The 20,102-nt window shown below is 37.4% G+C and overlaps 1 long non-coding RNA gene across 1 annotated transcript in view; it reads right to left on the bottom strand.

The window, feature by feature from the left end:
- Positions 1–537: 537 nt before the first annotated feature.
- LOC306641237 overlaps positions 538–20,102 on the bottom strand; it is a 44,343-nt gene continuing 24,778 nt past the window's right edge. The window contains exon 3 of the long non-coding RNA XR_013758085.1: positions 538–1,086. This is a non-coding gene — a long non-coding RNA (uncharacterized lncRNA). The remainder of the gene's footprint in view (positions 1,087–20,102) is intronic.

The raw sequence follows: 20,102 nt of genomic DNA, 5'->3' as shown, positions 1-20,102 counted from the left end.
TAGTCATGATGTTGGCTAGGACTGCAGTCATGTGAAGGTTGGACTGGGTATAGGGGATCTGCTGAAAGAAGCCTTTCGCAGGGCTGTTGGCTGGAGGCCTCAGTTCCTCATTATGTGGGCCTCCTCATAAGGATGCTTACATGTCAGCTCTCTTCCCCTAGAGCAAGAAATTTAAGAAAGCATGAGTGAAGAATGAGTATGTCATCAGAGTAGCTGTCGTGAGCTTTACAAACTGATACTACGGGTCAGCTGGGAGACATTTTCCCACTCTTTTCCCATGGTAGGCCATAATATTAGACAATCGGTTATTTTTCCCAATTGAGTGCTTACTATATCTCAAATAATGCAAAAATGGAAAATATCATATATGAAATATCTAGCTGAAGACACACAGGCTTAGTGTTTTCCATCTGGTTTTTCTCATTCATAAAAATAATAGACACACTTAGATGTGCTTCATATTGTGTTTTTATGAGCATCAAAGAGAACTTCATGAAAACAAAGATTTACAGTTTTTCCCCCACAGATTTTCTTTTCTGGGCAACATGCTAACCAATAAGTTGAAAGTAGACTGAGAAGCAGAAAGCAAATTAAGGAAAGTTGATATAACTTTCATGACATTACTACATATGACTCATAATAACAGTGATATTATCTAAAAATTTACACACGCGTGGGATTGACTAATTCATGGAATTCCCTTTACACTACTCCCTCTGAAAAATAGGTAAATGAAGGTGACCTTGAGTAACCTTGGGTTTTCTGACAGGTGCCAACTCTGACCTCAGGGAAGCAATGGTTCTAGGGGCTGGTTCTGTATCACACAAGGAGCCTTCAGGCAGAACAGACTGCCTGCGGACAGAAATGGAAGGGTCCTTTAACATGAATTAGTCCAACTTCTCCATTTTGCATTGTAGCGATTGAAGCTTAGAGAATGAAAGGGATTTATTCTGGGTCACTCGGTGGTTGATAGCAGATATGAGATTGCAACCCGCCTCTCCTGATTCCAATCTTGACTTCTCTGGAGTCCCCTTCACCTCTTGCAGCAGCAGATACCAAGGGTGTCTGCTGAGCAGGAACAATGCCCTGTTTTCAGAGGAAAAGGCAGTTGGTTGTTGGCCTCTGCAGCACTCTTATTCTTTGCAATTGCTATCCAAACTTTTTTTGGAATGTAATGATAGCCAATAAAGACTTGCTATTGCCAGGAACTAGTCTCCAACCCATTTAATTCTTACAAAAATCCCCATGAGGTTGCTATTAGTATTTTTCCTCTTTTACAGACAAGGAATTCAAGCACTGAGAGGTTATATAACTCACTCAAAGTTGAATAGGTAATAAGTGTTAGCCATGGTGTTCAGATCCTGGCAATCTGGTTCTGGAGCTCATCCTCCTCAGCTGTAGGTTATAAGGAATTATAATTCTCCTGCTCACCAACAGTGTTTTCCCTCTGAGTTTAGGCTACTTTTGAAGGTGGGATTCTTGGTTTATGCTACACCTGGAATTGCCCTGTGTTCCTAGTTACTCTTAGGGACTTACAATGGTTCAACCTCTTTAAGGAAACCTCCTTGTATTCTGACAAGGCAATGAGGCAATAATTTTACTTCTAGAATCTTATTCTCCATTCAATAATTTTTCATTCCTCTTTTTATATATAGATGAATGACACCCAATGGCATATGCATGTCCATGCTCCTAGAAAAGAGAGCCCTGGATCCTAGTCCATTCTGTCACCAATTTGTCTGATTATTCTGGAAGCCCTGTCAAATCACCTGAGATTTTTAAGCATGTAAAAAGAAGTATTGGCCATTCTGTACACCCTAGTGAAATGACTGATTCGGGCAAGGTTCCTCAAGGTACACTAATCTATCACCCCCACAGAATGCTCACAACATCTGAACAGAAATCAGTCTTTCCTCCAGAGAGGCCCAAGGACACTCCCTTCACCAGGAAGTCAACCTGAGTGTCATCACGCAACACAATATAAAATGCACAGCACCATCTTGTGAGGTTTTTCCTTTTTTTTCCAACAGCTCTATTGAAATATAATTCACATAATACAAGTCACCCTTTTAAAGTATATAATTTCACTTTTTTAAAATATATTCACAGAGTTGTATAATTGTCATCAGTCTAATTTGGGACATTTTCGTCACCCCATACTCCTATGCAGTCACTCGTCCTCTTCCTGCCCTCGGACCTAGCAACCACTAATCCACTCTCTTTGTCAATAGATTTTCCTATTGTTGACATTTCATATAAATGGAATCAGACAACATGTGGTCCTTTGTGACTGGCTTCTTTCACCTATTATGTTTTCAAGTTTCATCCATGTATCAGTACTTTATTCCTTCTGTATAATATTCCATTTATGAAATAACAGACTTATTTAACCATCAGTTAATAGACACATGAGTTGTTTCTACTTTTTGGTTATTTTAAGAATGTTGCTATGAACGCTTGTGTACATATTTTCATTTTGACATGTGTTTTAATTTTTCTTGGGTGTATACCTTGGAGTAGAATTGATGGATAATGTGGTAATTCTGTTTCTATTCTGATGAACTGCCAGACTGTTTTCTAAAATCACTGCATTATCTTATATTCCCACTAGAAATGTAAGAAAGTATCAAATTTTCTTGTCAAACATGTTTAATCTGGTTAATGAAGCTTTTAGTCCCAATTTTCAGTTTATAGGAAATATTGACAGAGAAAGAAGTTAATGGACAACAGGAGGAAGTAGTCAGAACCAGAATGCAGGGCAGTCTGTAACCCACATGAGCTCTTTAAGTCCTCAGTGAGCCAATGTCCTGAAAAAAAGTGTGTGGGGGTGATGGTGATTATTTTAGATTAAACGATACTAAATAATCTAATGTGTAGACCTTAATTGGACTGTGGTTAGAACATAACTGCTCTAAAAGACATTTTTGGGTCAAGTTGAGATAAAAATGGGATATAAGATGGTATTAGAGAACTTTCATACTTTTCTCAGATATGATACTAGAATTGCAGCTAAATAGGAGAATGTTCTTATTTTTAAGCAATATGGCTGAATTAGGGGATTTAAGTGTCATGATATCTTTAGCTTGCTTTCAAGGTGTTCAATAATATCACACACATGCGGAATAATAAATTAGATGGCAGCCATTGGTGTTTGGATTGAGTTCAGTGCTCAGTGTATATTATCCATTTTTTCTCACTGTTAATGCTTTTCATAGTAAAAAGTAGGAAAGAAAAAAGATGACAAGCCCCATGATAAATAATTTTGTTCCCCCAATAAGACTGCAAACCCCTGTAGTTCAAGTGCCCTCTTTGTACTTCTGTAGCCCAGTACGAAGGCCAGTGTCCAGTGTCTCCCAGGTTTCACGTACTATTGCCTCAACACAGGCGCCCCATCATTAACCAAAGGCAGTACAGAAACTCACACAGACTCGCAATTCCAAAAGTGTTGCTGGAGTGGAGGGAGCCTTGACATTCTTCACTCTTTATAGTCCTAGCTTGGATAATGAAAGGGTGGTAATTGCAGTCATGTTCCTGATGCCTGCCAGGAAAAACAAACTTTTCTAACTTTGCTCCCAGAGCAGTTGATGCAAAAGAAAATAGAAATCAACCAGCCTACCAATTAGTATCACTCAAGTTGATTGCTATTTCTGCCCAAGCTGGAGGAAAGTCAGCTAAGTAAAATCTTGCAACAACATATAACCCCAGGGTACTGAACTCTTACTATTGTCCTAAAAGATAGAGACTTTGGAAAGGTTCTTGGCAGATATGCACCATCCCATTACACAGGGTGCATTTCAAAGACTAGCCCTGGTGGAGGGGAAGTTACTGAGATTTTTCAAAATACTCAGGGTCACCTGAGTCAATTAAAAGCAATCCTAACACAATATTACTTTTTAGTATTCCATTTCCTCTTTGACCCTCATTATTAGAGAGGAGAAAGGATTGTCTTCTTGTCTTCTGCCAATACAACTTTCTTCATTTTGAAACACAAATTGAGTTACTTTTTCTCTACAGAATTCATTTTAGAATGATGGAGGAAATTCTAGAAATATAGCATGTACTCTTGGAAACACTGAAGGTTCAGTACTGGAACTAGATAAGACTATGAAGCCATTCCTCATTCAAAGATAACACTTCTCCAATCTCTTGGAGACTCCTAATTTTAAATGTTCTGCTTTGTTATTCCTATAAACTGATAAAATGTCCTAAAGAGCACTTTATTTCTCACTTTATATCTCTCAGATCACTTATTTCCTGCTCCTTGTGATACAAAAGTCCTTTTGCATACAATAGATTCTATCAGTTTTTTTTAAACAGTCACCCTGTTCTACATCGTTCCCTGATGTAGAACAGTTTTATTTTTATCCAAAAGTTTGACCACAGGTTGTGCATTCTAAGAATGGTTCTGATTTCAATACTCTGCATTTGTTCTATTACATATTCAAACCATGCATCAGTTCAACATATACTAAACTTTCATTTCCAAAAATGTGGCGCTCCTTGCTCTACCCAATGCTAACTCTGCAACCATTGTTCTCAAATGGCCCCTGAACAGTATTCAGGCCTTGTAGAGATGAAACTGATCTTCATTAAAATTTCTAAGAGGACAGAATCAACACCACTGAATTTCAGGGGCAAAAAAATTTGACAAAAATTAAGTTGCTTGTTTATAGCAATATTTCCTTGATTCAGAAAATGAAAAATCATGTTCAAACAGATTTGGGAAAAACTTTAAAGCAGGTCTCTCTGTGAGGGCCTGAATGCACATCAACACAGTAAAGGCTTAGGAAAGATCTCCAGTAAAGAAATCTGTTTAATGCTGTTGAATTCAGTGTTCTCTGAATTTATTGACCTTTATGATGCCCTTTAAAAATTGCATAAAATCAATTACTATCTCAGGTTAGCTACTTAAGAAAATTATGACCTATAATTACCACAGAGAAGAAAGTGGTATTAAACAAAGTACAAAAATTTAGGAGACAATCAATAATTTGAGTGCAGATTGAATATTTGCTATGAAGTTATATTAATTTTTAAAGTGTAATAATGAGGTTCTGGTTCTTGGGTTTCTTTCCTTGACTATTGCATGCTGGAAATATTCACAAATAGAATGAGTTAATGTATGGTGTGTACTTTAAAGTAATTCAGAGTGGGGCAGCTTGGCGTAGTTGGCTACATGATTTGAGATTGGACATTAGCTGATAAATCAAGTGTGTTTTTCTTTTTTAAAGGACATGGGCATGTTTTAAAATTTTTAACATTGGAGGTCTGAATGCTTGAGTATTGTTTTGATGACACAAATTACTTCAGAAAGTGTCTCCAAGTAACTTCTAATTTATATAATGGTAGTAAGATGGTTATTCCTAAGCAGATACTAAAGACCTGAACTAGGAGTGTTCCTCAGCAACCAGATCAAGTTTGCCACCATGCAATAAACAATTGCTGATTCATATATTGTGTTAGTTTTCTGTTGCTGTGACAAAATGCCTGAAATAAGTCAACTTAAAAGGAGAAAAGATTTATTTCAGAGGTTTCAGTCCATGATCACTTGGCTCTATTGATTCTGGTCCTGTGGTGAGGAAGAACATCATCATGGTGGGGAGCATGTGGTGGAACAAAGCATCTCACTCATGGTGGACAGGAAGCAGAAAGAGAGAGAAAGAGAAGAAATGTGTAGGGACAAAATATAACCTTTAAAAGCATACTCATGGTGACATGCCTCTTCCAACTAGGCCTTACCTCCTTAAGTTTCCACCTCTTCCCAACAATGCCAACCAGCTGGGGACCAGATTTTAACACATGGATCTTTGTCACATATTCCATATCCAAACTATAACATACATTGACATGGTGGAGAAGCAAGGGGTATTCAAATGCATCTCACTTATTCACACACTTTATTTCCATGGATGGGACTTGTCAGGATTCTAGAATCTTAAACTAGAAGCCTCGAGATCTTGTTTAACAAGTTACAACATGAAGTTCCAGAGACTCTGTGCATCATGGTGAACTATAGGGGCTCAGAAGCACCGTGGAGCCAAGGATGTGGCTCTGGAGTCAGATCACTGGATTTGCCTCTCGGTCACCATTCCCTAATTGGATGATCTTGAACAAGCCTTTTAAGTTCTTCTGCTCTTTCCTCACCTATGAAACCACAGTTCCACTACCTGTAAAAATAATCTCATAATAGAGCTGTTGTGGCTATTAAGTGAAATCATGTAATATACAGTACTAATGACTATTTACTAATCACCTATAATCATCATCATTATGATCCATATCCTCTTCCTGGCTAGTTAGTGGCAGGGATGGATCACATTCTAAATGACTCCCAGTTGAGTCCTTGGGACCCTTGTTTTCCAGCAAAGAATAAGAAGCAGTTATAAAATTAATGGAAATATGTAGCTGCTAAGCAATCTCAATGGTTTAAAAGAGGTAAAAAATACTTTTGTATCTCTAGAAATCCAAACACCTTAACATTTTCATTATGGTATGAGCTCTTTGGAATATAGAAAGATTGCCTACATTTCATGACACAGAAAGTATGATGTTCTCTTACACTGAGGAAGAACAGCTGGTCCGCATTAAATGCCACCATCAGGAGAGGTTTCTATGTGGAATGAAACTTAGAAGAATATTCTTTTGGTCAAAATGGAAAAAAATTGGAGTTCTTGTAAGAACTCCAAAACAAAAACACTGTTTTATGTTCATAAATGTAGATCTATGTCTCTGAATATTGACACCTTTCTCAAAACACCTGGGCAGTGTCTGGATTGATTTGTTTCTGCAGATTTTATTTAATATAGAATAAATATACATATTTAAATATACATTAAGTAGATTATATGTATTGTACTTAATATATTTTTAAATATATAATACATATTATATAGAATATGTTAATATATAGTTATATATAATATATAGTTATATGTAACATATTCTGTAAGTATATAGAATATAGATATAGAATTTAATAGAATATATATTTTATTTAGTATAGAAAGTGTAAAATATATATTTTCTTCTGTCATTAAAATAAAACTATTCATTTTATTAAAATATTTTCATATCTAAGAAATATGTCTTCCTTTTTAAAACAGTGTTTATTTTTTAAATGAGAAGGGCAAATGTTACCACCTCAATTTAGTTTATTGAACAGAAAATGGGTTAAATCCTAAATATTAAATCTTTGTCAGTGGCATATTAAATTTCATTGCTAATCTAGATCAACCTTGTTTTAAACATTTGTAACATTCCTGGAAAAACTGCTTGTGGAGTGAATATTTACATATTGAATTCTGCTAATGTTTATAATGACTTTAATAATAATTTCGGAATTAGACAACCTTAGGAAAAAGAAAAGTCAAGAGGGCTGATGTAATGAGGCATCCAAATAATTCTTTTAAGGAACATTTAGTCTTCATGTACCTTTCATTTTCTGTACAATTCCTTTAAGAATTCAAATGGTTCAGACTTTAGACATTTTAATTGGGAGCAGAGATGTGTTTTAAAACTTTATGTTTTTTAATTTCCCTGAAATTGTCACAACGATTTCTTAAATCTAGCCCCAGATATTCGGAAAAATTTTAGCAATGCAATTGCCCCTGATTTTTATTCAGATCATTAATAGCAATGGAAGAATGACAAGGCCTGTGCTAAAAGTTTTGTATACAAGTTTTTACTTAGGGAATTTCTTTGCTTTTGCTAAGCTTTGGTTTCTTTATCTGTAAAATAAAAATCTCCTGCAGTAGTTTATTCAAGAATTAAACAGTGCAAAATATGTGAAGTTTAGCATCTACCCTGATAAGCTTTAGCCATTGTTATTATCAGTGAATGACTGTCAAGTGACTAATAGATCTTCCAAAAAGTGATTTAGCTTGGTAGGAAATTTTGAAATGTTGATTAAACTTATTGGGGTCTCTTCTTTCTCCTTTGAAAATTATCTCCACTTCTGTTCTATCAGTCAGAGATGAAATACCTGAATGTTCCTTTATCCTTGAAGCCACATGATTTTGATTCATTAGGTTGCTTTACAGCCTCAGCTCTCTGAGAGGCAGAAAACTGCTATACTTTTGTAGGCTCTTTCCCTTGTTCTGGTTATTGGGATGGGAGGGACATTGATTTGCAACTTTTTACATCCTAAACCCAAGTACAGACCCTTTAGGGCTCTCTTCAACATTACTGAATGCTACTCCCCTGACCACTACTGGGAGATGGTTCATGGAAAGGTATTAGACAGCTAAATTGGAGCATTGCCCAGCTACGTGAATCACCAGGAGAACCGAGTGTCTTTAAAGAAATGTCTTTTAAAGATACCTTGAAAATATATAGGTCAAGTCCTTAACCATTCACTCTATAGTTTCTGGCTAGAGACCAAGTTGCTGGATACATTTCCTGGTAGGAAATGAATCCAGGAGTGTTAGTTGTATAAAATTGGATGTATCCAAGAGAAAAATGTTCCTGAGATCCTTGAGCTCCATCTCTCAAAGAACAATGGGCTTTGCTTTCCATCTTTCTCTTTCTCATTTCTTTGTGATTAAACAAAGAAAGAACCTAATCAGAAAGATTTCATTTGACTTAAAATTGCAAATGCACATAGATTTGCTTTCCCAGGTTTACCCCATGGCTGGCACATATGGATATGGTTTATTTTCCTTGATGTGTGAGCACACCATCCTATGTCATAATAAAATGTGAATGAGTGCCTAAGTCCACAGTTTTTGATAGAGGACATACTCACCCCTCACTAAAGGAAATTTCCCAAGCTGTTTAGTCCTGGAGATTGCTAGCTGTCCTTCTGGATATTAAATGCCAGGACATTTATTGCATAGTTTTATTACTTTGTAAGAGTGGTTTTATATAATCTCAGTCACATGCACTCTCTTTCCCTCTTTGACCTTCTTACTTTTCTGAGCAGAACACTTAGATTAAAAATAAATAAATTTAATTAATAAGTATGCTCTCCACTTGTTATTAATCCTCTGTTTCCTATCTTAAGAGGAGAGCTTTTTATTCCTATAATTTTCAGTTGAGAGTTAGGTTCTGCAGAGAATTTAGTGGGAGTTTTAAGTCTGATAATACACTGTTGTCAGAACTTGCAGAGGTAAGTTGAGAGCTGAATATTCCAGCCTATGTCAGGATCCAATTCTTCCCCTAGATCTGGGGAACTTATAGTCATTTGAACTGTTGAACTACAGCATGAAAGTATTTGAATCAAAGTGGGGTGGGAGAAAGGACGGGAAGTTATACTCCATATATATGTAATATGTCAAAATACATTCTGTCATGTGTAAGTAAAAAGAACAAATAAAAAAAATTTTAAAAATGGGGTGGGAGAAATAAGACTAAACCTCTCACTGAGAACAAATCATCAATTAACTACAGTCATATTCTTCTAAGCTTGAGTGGAAATCCATTTTGTGTGGTCCATTGAATATTCAAAAATTAAGAGCTGTTGGTCAATGCAAGGAGAGACTTAGCACTTTCAGTGTTTATTATCATCTGGAGTCACTGGCTTAAGACTAAGTACATTTTATTTTTTGGTGCAGTCATGTAATTGAAAGAGTTTGTGCATTAAAGAGGCAAGGAAAATAATATTTCAAGGATGGAGAGGAGAGGGGAGAGACTTAGCAAGTTCTAAAGCAGAGGGAATTAGCTATATAGTCCTAGAAAAATAGGATCTACTTCTGTGACTAGGGAAGAGCTGAGGAATAAACATGAGGCCAAGATAAGCGTTAAGTACTCTTTGGTTAGTGGCAAACCCTTATTGTGGGCCCTAGCTAGACTGCATAACAAGCCTCAAACCATGAGGCAATCCACACCCAATCAACTCCCTAAGGGGAAGGGTCTCTTGAAGAATAATACCCCAGATGAGGTTCATTAGTGCCTCATTATCTGTTCAGTACCTGCTTAGTGTCTTTAAGGATCAAGACTATCTTAGTGTCCTTGTCTGTTGGCATGGTTGTACTTAACCTGCTAATCATGGAGAAAGGCACAAGTCAGCTGGACACTGGAGAGGAAATCCAGCAGGGGAAGGAAGTTTGGTTAAATGCTGTACTCTTGCTACTAGTCTTAGGCCAACAGACTGGGCCTATTGGTTACCATTAGACCTGAGTTGGAAATGGGTCCCAGATGTCAGCAAACATTGAAAAAAAGAAAATCCCAAAAAAACTACTTGAGTCAGAACTGTCATTTAAACAGTTTGTTATGTCTAGTTGCATAGGCACATTACTGTCCCATTTGGATTGTAGGCAGCTATGGCATGTGATTAACGTGAGCATAGGATTAATGTCCTTTTTGATAATACTAGGCAGCCACATACGATCAGGAGATAATTTATTTCTTAAGAGCACTATCACCTGAACATGATTTGTGACTGGCTTTCCAATTGGAATGTAACACTTGAGAAAAGGTCCCACCCCACCCTGTCAATAAATAACTTTCTCACTTTGGGGAGTCAAAAACTGGTTTTAACCTAAGACTATAGCAGGGGATAAATAATCCCAGCATTACACTCAGGCAAGAGATTTTATGCACAGAAATACATAAGAGGGGGACAAGAGTCAGGAACCACACTGTGTCCACCACTCCATACCTAGGACCTAGCACCGAATTTGGCATGCAGTAAGTACTTACCAACAATTGATAAACCAATGACTATCACAAATACTGAATTGATGAGTGTAAATTCTTTTTTTTATCATAAACAAACGGGATACATGTTGTTTCTCTGTACATGGAGTAAAGGCTTACCTTTGTGTAATCATAAATTTATATAGGGTAATGTTGTTTGATTCATTCTGTAATTTTTTCCCTTCCCCCACCCCTCCCACCCCACTTTTCCCTCTATACAGTCCTTCCTAACTCCATTCTTGCCCCCCTCCCTAAGACTAACTCTAACCCTAACACTAACCCCTCTCATCTCCCATTATGTGTCATAATCCACTTATCAGCGAGATCATTCGTCCTTTGGTTTTTTGAGATTGGCTTATCTCACTTAGCATGATATTCTCCAATTTCATCCATTTGCCTGCAAATGCCATAAATTTATCATTCTTTATGGCTGAGTAATATTCCATTGTATATATATATACCACAGTTTCTTTATCCATTCATCAATTGAAGGACATCTAGGTTGGTTCCACAATCTGGTTATTGTGAATTTTGCAGCTATGAACATTGATGTGGCTGTATCTCTGTAGTATGCTGATTTTAAGTCCTTTGGGTATAGGCCAAGGAGTGGGATAGCTGGGTCAAATGGTGGGTCCATTCCAAGCTTTTTGAGGAATCTCCATACTGCTTTCCAGAGTGGCTGCACTAATTTGCAGCCCCACCAGCAATGTATGAGTGTACCTTTCTCCCCACATCCTCACCAACACCTGTTGTTGCTTGTATTCTTGATAATCGCCATTCTAATTGGGGTGAGATGGAATCTTAGGGTGGTTTTGATTTACATTTCTCTTATTACTAGAGATGTTGAACATTTTTCCATATGTTTGTTGACTGCTTGTAGATCTTCTTCTGTGAAGTGTCTGTTCATTTCCTTAACCCATTTGTCGATTGGGTTATTTGCATTCTTGGTGTACAGTTTTTTGAGTTCTTTATAGATTCTGGAGATTAGTGCTCTATCTGAAGTATGATTGGCAAAGATTTTCTCCCACTCTGTAGGCTCTTTCTTCGCATTGCTGATAGTTTCCTTAGCTGAGAGAAAGCTTTTCAGTTTGAATCTATCCCAGTTATTGATTCTTGCTTTTATTTCTTGTGCTATGGGAGTCCTGTTGAGGAAGTCTGGTCCTAAGCCCACATGTTGAAGATCTGGACCTACTTTTTCTTCTATGATCTGCAGGTCTGATTCCGAGGTCCTTAATCCATTTTGAGTTTAGTTTCGTGCATGGTGAGAGATAGGGGTTTGATTTCATTCTGTTGCTTATGGATTTCCAGTTTTCCCAGCACCATTTGTTGAAGAGGCTAACTTTTCTCCATTGCATGTTTTTGGCACCTTTGTCTAGTATGAGAAGATTGTATTTATTTGGGTTTGTGTCCGTGTCCTCTATTCTGTACCATTGATCTACCTGTCTATTTTGGTACCAATTCCATGCCGTTTTTGTTACTATTGCTTTGTAGTAGAGTTGAAGATCTGGTATTGCGATACCCCCTGCTTCGTTCTTTCTGCTAAGGATTGCTTTAGCTATTCTGGGTTTCTTATTCTTCCAGGTGAATTTCATAATTGCTTGCTCTATTTCTGTAAGGTACATCATTGGGATTTTAATTGGAATTGCATCGAATCTGTATAGCACTTTTGGTAGTATGGCCATTTTGACAATATTAATTCTTCCTATCCAAGAACATGGGAGATCTTTCCATCTTCTAAGGTTTTCTTTAATTTCTTTCTTTAGTGTTCTGTAGTTCTCACTGTAGAGGTCTTTCACCTCTTTTGTGAGATTGATTCCCAAGTATTTTATTTTTTTCGAGGCTATTGTGAATGGGGTAGTTTTCCTAATTATTCTTTACAAAGATTCATCACTTATGTATAAAAATGCATTAGATTTATGTGTATTGATCTTATATCCCGCTACTTTACTGATTTCACTTATGAGTTCTGAAAGTTTTCTGGTGGAATTTCCTGGTTCCTCTAAGTATATAATCATATCATCAGCAAACAGGGATAGTTTGAGTTCTTCTTTTCCTATTTGTATCCCTTTAATTTCTTTGGTCTGTCTAATTGCTCTGGCTAGAGTTTCAAGGACGATATTGAATAGAAGTGGTGAAAGAGGGCATCCCTGCCTCATTCCAGTTTTTAGGGGAAATGCTTTCAGTTTTTCACCATTTAGAATGATATTATCCATGGGCTTAGTGGAGATGGCCTTTACCATGTTAAGGAATGTTCCCACTATCCCTATTTTTTCTAGTGTTTTGAGCATGAAGGGGTGCTGTATTTTATCAAATGCTTTTCTGCATCTATTGAAATGATCATGTGATTCTTGACTTTAAGTCCATTGATATGGTGAATGACATTGATTGATTTCCTGATGTTGAACCAACCTTGCATCCCTGGGATGAAACCCACTTGATCATGGTGCACTATCTTTTTAATATGTTTTTGTATGCGATTTGCTAAAATTTTGTTGAGAATTTTTGCGTCGATGTTCATTAAGGATATTGGTCTGAAATTTTCTTTCCTCGATGTGTCTCTGTCTGGTTTAGGTATCAGGGTACTATTGGCTTCATAGAATGAGTTTGGGAGGGTTCCCTCCTCTTCTATTTCATGAAATACTTTGAGAAGTATTGGAATGAGCTCTTCTTTAAAGGTTTTGTAGAACTTGGCTGAGAACCCATCTGATCCTGGACTTTTCTTTGTTGGTAGGCTTTTGATGACTTCTTCTATTTCAGTACTTGAAATTGGTCTATTTAAATTGTGTATGTCCTCCTCGTTCAGTTTAGGCAATTCATATGTCTCTAGAAACCTGTTGATGTCTTCAAAATTTTCTATTTTGTTGGAGTATAGGTTTTCAAAAGAGCTTCTAATTATGTTTTGTATTTCAATCGTGTCTGTTGTGATATTTCCTTGTTCATTCCGAATTTTAGTGATTTGAGTTTTCTCTCGTCTTCTCTTTGTTAGTGTGGCTAAAGGTTTATCAATTTTGTTTATTTGAAGAACCAACTATTTATTTTGTGAATTTTTTGTATTGTTTCCTTTGTTTCAATTTCGTTGATTTCAGCTCTGAGTTTAACTCTTTCCTGTCTTCTACTACTTTTGGTGCTGGTCTGTTCTTCTTTTTCTAGGGCTTTGAGCTGTAGTGTTAGGTCGTTTATTTGTTGAGTTTCACTTCTTTTATTGAATGCGCTCCATGAAATAAATTTTCCTCTAAGTACTGCTTTTATAGTGTCCCAGAGATTTTGATATGATGTTTCTTTGTTCTCATTTACCTCTAAGAATTTTTTACTTTCCTTCCTAATATCTTCTTTTATCCATTCATCATATAATAGCCTACTGCTTAATCTCCAGGTGTTGGAGTACTTTCTGTTTTTTACTGTTTAATTTATTTCTAACTTCAATCCATTATGATCGGATAGAATACAAGGTAGTGTCTCTATCTTCTTGTGTTTGCTAACATTAGCTTTGTGGCATAATATATGGTCTATTTTAGACAAGGATCCGTGTGCTGCTGAAAAGAAAGTGTATTCACTCTTGGTTGGATGGTATATTCTATAAATGTCTCTTAAGTCTAAGCTATTGATTGTGTTATTGAGATCTATGGTTTCTTTGTTCAATTTTTGTCTGGAAGATCTGTCCAGTGGTGAGAGAGGCATGTGAAAATCAATTAGTATTATTGTGTTATGGTCTATTTGGTTTCTGAAATTGAGGATTTGTTTGACATACATGGATGAGCCACTGTTTGGAGCATAGATGTTTATGATTGTTATATCTTGCTGATTTATGCTTCCCTTAAGCAGTATGAAATGACCTTCTTTATCCCTCCTGACTAACTTTGTCTTGAAGTCCACATTATCGGAAATGAGGATGGATACTCCAGCTTTTTTGCTGAGTCCATGTGCATGGTATGTTTTTCCCCATCCTTTCACCTTTAGTCTATGGGTATCTCTTTCTATGAGGTGAGTCTCTTACAGGCAACATACTGTTGGATCTCTCTTTTTAATCCAATCTGCCAGTCTATGTCTTTTCATTGATGAGTTCAGGCCATTAACATTCAGGGTTATTATTGAGATATGATTTGTATTCCCAATCATTTGGCTCATTTTTTTTTTTATTTATTTATTTGACACGACTTGGTTCCTCCTTTACTTGACAATTCCTTTAGGATAATTCCTCCCTTTGCTGATTTGCTTCTTTGTTTTTCATCTCTTCCTCATGGAATATTTTGCTGAGAATGTTCTGTAATGCTGGCTTTCTTTTTGTAAATTCTTTTAGCTTTTGTTTGTCATGGAAGGATTTTATTTCATCGTCAAATTTGAAGGTAAGTTTTGCTGGGTATAAGATTCTTGGTTGGCATCCATTTTCTTTCAGGGCTTGAAAAATGTTCCAGGCCCTGCTAGCTTTTAGGGTCTGGATTGAAAAATCTGCTGATATCCGTATTGGTTTCCCCTGAATGTAATTTGGTTCTTTTCTCTCACAGCCTTTAAAATTCTGTCTTTATTTTGTATGTTAGGTATTTTCATTATAATGTGCCTTGGTGTGGGTCTGTTGTAATTTTGTGTATTTGGAGTCCTATAAGCCTCTTGTACTTGATTTTCCATTTCATTCTTCAGATTTGAGAAATTTTCTGATATTATTTCATTGAATAGATTGTTCATTCCTTTGGTTTGTTTCTCTAAGCCTTCCTCAATCCCAATAATTCTTAAATTTGGCCTTTTCATGATATCCCATAGTTCTTGGAGATTCTGTTCATGATTTCTTACCATCTTCTCTGTTTCTTTAACTTTGTTTTCAAGGTTAAACATTTTGTCTTCAGTTTCTGAGGTTCTGTCTTCCAGGTGTTCTATCCTATTGGATATGCTTTCTATGGAGTTCTTAATTTGGTTTATTGTTTCCTTCATTTCAAGGATTTCTGTTTGGTTTTTTTTCAGTATCTCTAATTCTTTATTGAAATGATCTTTTGCTTCCTGTATTTGCTCTTTTAACTGTCGATTGGTGCGATCATTTAATGCCTGCATTTGCTCTTTCATCTCATCGTTTGCTTCCCTGATCATTTTAATTATGTACATTTTGAACTCCCTTTCTGTCGTTTCTTCTGCCATGCTGTCATTCGATTTTATTGATGTAACATCTAGATTTGTTTGGGGTATTTTCTTCCCTTGTTTCTCATATTGTTCAGGTATCAGTTGGCTGCTGAGATATTGCAGATTTCCTCTATTGACTTATAATATCCCTGAAGATTTCTAGTATATCTCCTCTTAGCCTTCAGTAGGCTGAAGTCTTGGACGAAGTTGATAGTGTGGTGCTTCACAAGGAAGCTGCCTCTCTAGGGGTGGTGGCCTTCAGGTGGGGTATATTCCCTGCTAGTGGGCAGAGGTGCCTCCACTTGTTGACCAATGGTCATCCAAAGGGGAACTAGGCTGCGGGCTGAGGCAAGGCCTGTTTGGGCCTGCGTCTCTGGTTTTACCATCCTTGTGGGAAAACCTCACCCGGCAGGGAAGACTCACCCAATGGGGAGGTCTCGCTGGTCAGTTCCCCTCTTAGAGGTTCCCGTCAATCCACAACTACTCCCTGGGCTGGTGTGCCTTCCTCTCCAATGCTCCCAGGTGCCCAGACCTACCTCCTGGGCCTTTGCAGATGAGTCTCCTTAGGCCTCTTCTCCTCAGAGAAGCTGCCTGCTGTCCTGGAACCTTTGCTCCGCCCCTCAACTTATCTCTGCGCGGCTCTTCCACCAAGAAGCCTCCTAGGTCCTGGGTCCCTGCTCTGCACCTAATCGCCTGGCTATGCAGCCCCTCCTCTGAGCAGCCACCTGGAGCCACGGGGAAGGAGTTTGAAAAGTTGATAGTTAAACTGAGACCTGATAAATGAGTAGCCATGGATCAGAGGAAAGAAGGGGAAAGAATATTCCATTGGAATAGTCACCAGGAACCAGAAGGTAGCCAATATAGCTGGGGAAGGCAAGACTTCCTTGATTGATCAAAAATGGGATTGATCAAAAATGGTTAGCAGCAATACTTGATGCATTTTAAATTCATTAATATTATGGATTTTTTTCCTTTAGTTTAAGCTATTCCTCCATAAAGGATGTGGTTTCTGGTTCAGGTGTCTTTTTTGAATTCCTCCTGCCAAGCTTGTGCCTGGATTAAACTTTGTGGGACGACCCTTCTAGCAGCCCTAAGAACTTGTATATGTATCCTCAAATAGCTTATCTTGCATGTCCTTCTATCTTTTTCTTTTTTTTTCCACATAGCCTTCTCATATAGGGGATGGAATTCTCTGTCAAGAAGAATATACTTACAACAATGAGAAAATCAGTATTATAGTTTGGGTCACACCTATTTCTTCCTTCGTCAAGTTCCCTGCCCTAACAGAGTTAATCAGAACTTCATTTTCTAGCTAAAGTATGTCTATGTCTTCATTCCTTTTCTAGATCCTAAGCTTCTGGGGCAGGATCCAGGACTGATTCATACCCAGCACATAAGCCCGGCCTCCTAAGGCAGAGACCTCATCCGTTGACTGTTTCTCTTACTCTCACCAGTCACTCTGTTCTGCCTACATCTCCACAGAGTGCACACAAGGCAAATATTGGGGCTAATAGCACAAATCAGAAATAGACACACAAAACTAGGTGAAGCATGTGTTTTGTCCTGGAGGAGGTTTCATGTTACAATGTTTTCTGCCTCATTAAAGATACTGAATGGTTTGTGCTTTGGGGACCTGGAGAAGGTGACTTTCTAGTCGTGCTTTTTGCTTTAAAAGAAGTAGATTGATTAAGGGAGTAACCTGACACACTTGGTTTGGAGACTGCCTGAAATGGTTGAGTCTTTGGAACCGTTAATTATTTAGTTGTATTTTACACAGGGGCTTAGCATGTTTTGTAATAATAATTGTTTTGGTTTAAAGTTTTCTTTGGTTCTTTCAGAAAGTTCTCACTTGTTGCCTTATTTAAGTTACCAATTACATTAAACCTATTTTAAGGAAAAACATGTATTCAATGTTGTATTCCAACACTCTGGCACATAGAGGTGCTCATAGATATTTATTCACTTTATTATGGAATATGTATATACCAGGATTTGTGGAAGATTCCCAGAAATGGTCCTGTTTATATTATTTATAACACTATACTTTGGTATATGGTATTGAAACTTTAAATGTAACTTATTACTTGATGCTATCACAAGGTCTTCCTGCCTAGGTGCCCTAGAGGCATGAGGAATTTAAATTGAAAGCACATACTCCATTCTATGTTCTAAACTGAGGGTTCCACCCTAAGTCGCAAAACATGGAGAACAGAGTCTCTTCTTGTCTTCACAATTATTCAGCACAGTCCTTGCAATAGAGTAAGTGCCCAACAAATATCTGTGGAAAGCCATGAATGAGTGCAGAGAAAAGAAGAGGTTGTACTGATTCAGTGATGTGATCACTGAATCAATGGAGGAGTGAGTGGTCACCTCTGTGGAAACTGGCTTATTCCTTCGAGTCAGCCCCCTAAGGAAGCCATGTACAGTACTGCTGTTGGTCACTGACAATAAGACTGTTTGGAAGAATCTTGACTTAAAGCATTTAATCTTCCTGTCAAAGGGGAACATGTTGCTGACTAGGGTTGAACTCTCTTCACTTTTTTGGATGCAGACAAATCAGGTTCTGCTGGGAGTAAAGTTTGAAAGTTCCCTTATTGCCTCAATGCTCTCAGGTAGCCTAGTCCAGTCCCAGAATCTGTGGCAGACATTTAGCAGTCTCACTTTGAATACAAACAAGTTCCTACAACCCTTGAGGCACAGCTTCATCGGCAAGGCCAGAACAAGTCATGTTTGTAGTAGGAACTGTCAAAATGCTGTGATTAGAATGATAAAGAAAGCCCTTGACACTCACCACACATCCAGGAATTCCTCACCAGACCAACAGTCTGCAATTCCTATCATTTCTCAAAGATAGAGAAGGTCAAGGAAAGAAATTCAAAGAAGATGACACATTTAATAGTAAACACAGCAGCTGGAATTATTTCAGATAAGGAACTTAAAATCATGAATGTTAAAATCCTGTATTGGATTGAGAAAGTGAGGGTCAACAGGAAAGCAGAGTAATAATCAGGGGATAGAGCTTAGAATTAGGTCCTTGTTTCATACTCTTTAATTGTTAAATCTCTTTTATTGTTAAATCTTAACATGAGGAAGGGCACCAATAAACTACAAATTCAAATTCCAGTTAACTAAACAAAACACTCCCAAATTGACGAAAATGTTAGCCTTTTGAAGATGATAACTTATTTAACATTAGTTCCTGGGACACTGCCTTGTAACTAGTAGGCCCTGGACAAATAGCTATGAATAAAAACATGAATAGCTCACTGTTAGGATTTAGATATTAGGTTTCCCCCAAACCTCATGTGTGAGACAATGCAATAAAGTTTAGAGGTCAAATGATTGGGTTAGAATAGTTTTAATATAATCAGTGTATTAACCCTCCTGATAGGGATTAACTGGCTGGTAACTACAGGCAGATAGGGTGTCACTGGAAGAGGTGGATCAGTGGGATGTGCCTTTGTGGTGTATATTTTGTTTGGTGAGAGAAGACTTTCTGCTTCTTGGTGTCATGTCCCGAACTGCTTTCTTTCACCACATTCTTCTGCCATGATGTCCTGCTTTACCTAGGACCCTGAGGAATGGAGTTGGCCATCTATGGACTGAGAACTCTGATATCACAAATGCCAAATAAGTTTCTCCTCTAAAATTATTCTTGTCAGGTCTTTAGTTCTTAGCAGTGAAAAATTTGACTAAAACAGAAATTGGTAATGAGAAGTGGGGTTGTTGCTGTGCCTACCTGACCATGTGGTTCAGAAGCTTTTAGAACTTTTTGGAATTTGTGGGAAGAATTTTTAAAAGTTTAGTTGATGCAAGCTGGAAAAGTTTGAGATTGTTATAAGGGGAGATTAGTGGGTGATCTAGTGGGAGCTCAGAGGATTAGAATACTGATAGGGCTGTGGACAGTAAAGAGTAAGCTCATGGGTTTCTGAGGAAAATGAGGACTCTATTAAAATTTGGACTTGAGACCACTCATGTTACATTCTGGCTAAGAAGATGTCTACATTTTCTCCATGTCCTCAGACTTTCTGTGAGATTTTTAAAGTGATGGACTAAATAATCTGGTCTTGCCAATTCCTGAGATGCCATAAAGTTATCTTTCCTACTGTTTCTGGGTGAAATAATTAGCATTTCATTAATGACTCCAATCCCTTTAACAACTATGTTTTCCTTAGTCCTGGTTTTATTCAGTTTTCCTGGCCAAAACTGCAAGTCTGCTCTCTGCTCCTAATTATCACAATAAACTTGGTTAAAAGCTGCCAGCAAAACCCATGACTCTGCCTGAATGCTGTGTTGCCTAGAAATTAACAACATTGCTTTCCAAATCTTACCTAGTTTTTGGGAAATTTGACAAGCTGATT

The sequence above is a fragment of the Sciurus vulgaris genome (assembly GCF_902686455.1).
Source record: "Sciurus vulgaris genome assembly, chromosome: 12".
Classification (NCBI taxonomy): Eukaryota; Metazoa; Chordata; class Mammalia; order Rodentia; family Sciuridae; genus Sciurus; species Sciurus vulgaris.
Note: the sequence above shows the minus strand (reverse complement) of the source record. Positions and strands in the feature narration are given on the sequence as shown.